Source organism: Aplysia californica, unplaced genomic scaffold, assembly GCF_000002075.1.
Source record: "Aplysia californica isolate F4 #8 unplaced genomic scaffold, AplCal3.0 scaffold00453, whole genome shotgun sequence".
NCBI lineage: Eukaryota > Metazoa > Mollusca > Gastropoda > Aplysiida > Aplysiidae > Aplysia > Aplysia californica.
Window position 1 is genome coordinate 585,576 of NW_004797723.1, and position 2,768 is coordinate 588,343.

A 2,768-nucleotide genomic window follows, 5' to 3' on the forward strand; every position below is an offset into this window, starting at 1 on the left:
TATATATATATTTATCAACATAGACCACAGACTCTGATACAGGCTGTACTATATTATAAAAGTACAACCTATGCACATAGTCTACAAGCAAACCTATACGCGATATATACTACATCACCAGTGATTTGACCTAGTCGGTTCGAACTTGACGCATTATCAATTGTAGAAGTTCAAGCCTGCAAGCGTTCCAAGTTTTTCCTCTGTCTGGATCAGAAAATTTGTCATCGCCAAGAGATAAAGGGGGGATTAAATACGATGGGAAATTCTTCGAATTCGGAAAGACTCATTTCACTTTTCCTTCCTTTTCATAACGAAACTGGGTGTAGATGCAAATGACGCACCGCCATTATAGACCCCTCCCTCTCCCTTAAAAAAGAATAAAATAAAATAAAATAAAATAAAGGACAAACGAAATAGTAGCAGGTCTATTCGCCCTCATAATAATTAATATGATTTATCTGAGCTTTCCTGACAAATTATGTTATGTGCAGGCACGTTGGGGACCAGATAGAAATCCAAGTCGAGATTTCTTCTCAGAGATTGATCTGCAAGTCCAGTCCCAGACAGGTCGGTAAAATGTTTGGAATCAAGAATTATTATTCAGATCTCTCCCACATCGCAAACTAAAAGTTGTCAATAAAACAGACAGGCACAAAACTGTGCTTCATTGAGAGAAAAAGAAAATGTAGACCTAGTCCTCTCGAACCTCACACAATATTAAGCTGGCCGCCATCATGACCTTTTAGCTTGAAACACGTTTATCTTAACCCCTTATTCCTAGTCAACCAATGTCACGAGTGCATGTTAATGCCTCGCCATCGAGCCAAGCCCATTTTGCATAGCTGCCGCGAAGCAGATAAATTTAGAGAGCGTTTTTCTGTCGGCATGAACAGTAGCAAGTTGAGCATGTCATATCGGTCTACGCCCCCACCGCCCGTGTGCCCCCCACCCGCCCCCAGCCCGCAGAGACACCAGCACGAACCACGGACGGGCGAACAACAGCAGGAGCAGCAGCAGACGGGGAGGAGGTCACGGTAAACTTGGTCCGGGCCGCCTGTCGGACGTCGGAACTGTTTTGCGACCTCGTTTTCTTTCTGTGTCAGTAACTCAGCGCCGCGCGCGACTATTTAGGTCAAAGAAGGGCATTGAACTCCGTTAGGATTTTTCGGAAACTGTACACAGGGAAGTATTGTGTTTTCTCATAAAATCGCCACGGATAAACAAAGTTCGTCAAATGTCATCACTGCAAGATTGATATTCTCAGCCTATTGATAATTTATGTGTTTCCTATCTGGACGACTCAGTTGCTAAATATTTTGGTTTCCAGTTTCCGAGGATCCTGACGAACCGGTTGTTTACGTCTGGTGTGGTAACCGATTGCGGGAAAAAACGTTCGGTTAAAGTTTAGTGCTTGCGTAGTCGGGGCACAAAAAGGGGGATAGGAGGTTTCCCGTTTTTCTACGAAAGAACGGGGTGGTTTATTGCTGGCTTCCGAATCAAGGCGATATTACAATTCAAACGAGCTTGGACCGGTAACCGTGCCTACAGCAGAATACGAAGGACGCTACCATTATAATTTGTGTTCGATAGGTACTCTCGTGCACATGCATTTATCAGAGCATTGACCGTTCGACAACTTAGCGGGACTTTCAATTGCTGGTAAGTTGGCGTCTAGATATCTAGAATATAATAGAATCTATCTATTAGATCTCTAGATCTAGAAATCTATATATTTTAACTGTACGGCAGGAATTCATGTTTCTAAATAGGAAAAGAAGGCCTAAATTTTCTTATTCGTCTATAGTTTTAAACTTTGTGTGGATTAGATCTTATATATTAATTGTTGGAAATATTTCACATTTGTATTGATTTTGCGTGTAGGGCCTGTTGTCACTGTTGTGTAAGATTGACTATTTTGATTGAAAATGATATGGCAGAACTTGTAGAATCAAGAATCTAGATTTAGATCTCTAGATATCTAGATTTCTAAATCTTTATATATATGAGAAAAAAAATCTCCAAAGCAGCTGCCCAAATCTCAAGTGAATCGAGGTTCTTTTAATAGACCAATTGGCTCACAACTAAGCCTATGCAATAATAAGCAGAGTGGCTTGGAGGGGTGAGTAAAGTCATAATGACAAGCAGGGCGCTGCCAGGTTACTGTGCCTTAGGTGGCTATGACCTACGCGTTTAATTATAACGATAAGTGTGAGGCATAACAAAGACCGGTTGAAAAGAGATGTGTGTGTGTGTGTGTGTGTGTGTGTGTGTGTGTGTGTGTGTGTGTGTGTATGTGTGTGTATGTGTGTGTGTGTGTATGTTGTGGAACTTTCCTGGGAAATATATCTGGCCATGTGGGGGCTAGCACGCTTTACTCTTTTAACAGCGAACAATTTTGGAATGTCATGTTCGTAACACACACTCTTTCATTTTGCCCCACCTCCTGTCTTTCTCAGTTTGCCTGTCGTTCTTGTCTGTTGATCTTGTCTGTCGCTCTGCCTATTTCTTTTCTTTTTTTCTGTCTTTCTCAATCTTTCTGTGAATCGGTTTGTCTATCTGGATAATAGTAAACGCTTACACACTGCATGTCTTCACTTGTTCAGAGTCAATGTGTACATTATAGGGCGGACATTGGAAGCAGGAGCGGTGTGTGATACTCACTGTTTGATTGTAGATCTGTATCAAGTATATTCTTCATGTGTGTGTGTGTGTGTGTGTGTGTGTGTGTGTGTGTGTGTGTGAGTGTGTGTGTGTGTGTGTGTGTGTGT

The 2,768-nt window shown here is 41.8% G+C and overlaps 1 protein-coding gene across 1 annotated transcript in view; it reads left to right on the forward strand.

Moving 5' to 3' along the window:
* Positions 1-1,067: 1,067 nt before the first annotated feature.
* The window catches only part of LOC101863045, a 62,244-nt gene continuing 60,543 nt past the window's right edge, over positions 1,068-2,768 (forward strand). The window contains exon 1 of the mRNA XM_005105125.3: positions 1,068-1,659. The gene's annotated coding sequence lies outside the window, so the exon portion shown is untranslated. The remainder of the gene's footprint in view (positions 1,660-2,768) is intronic.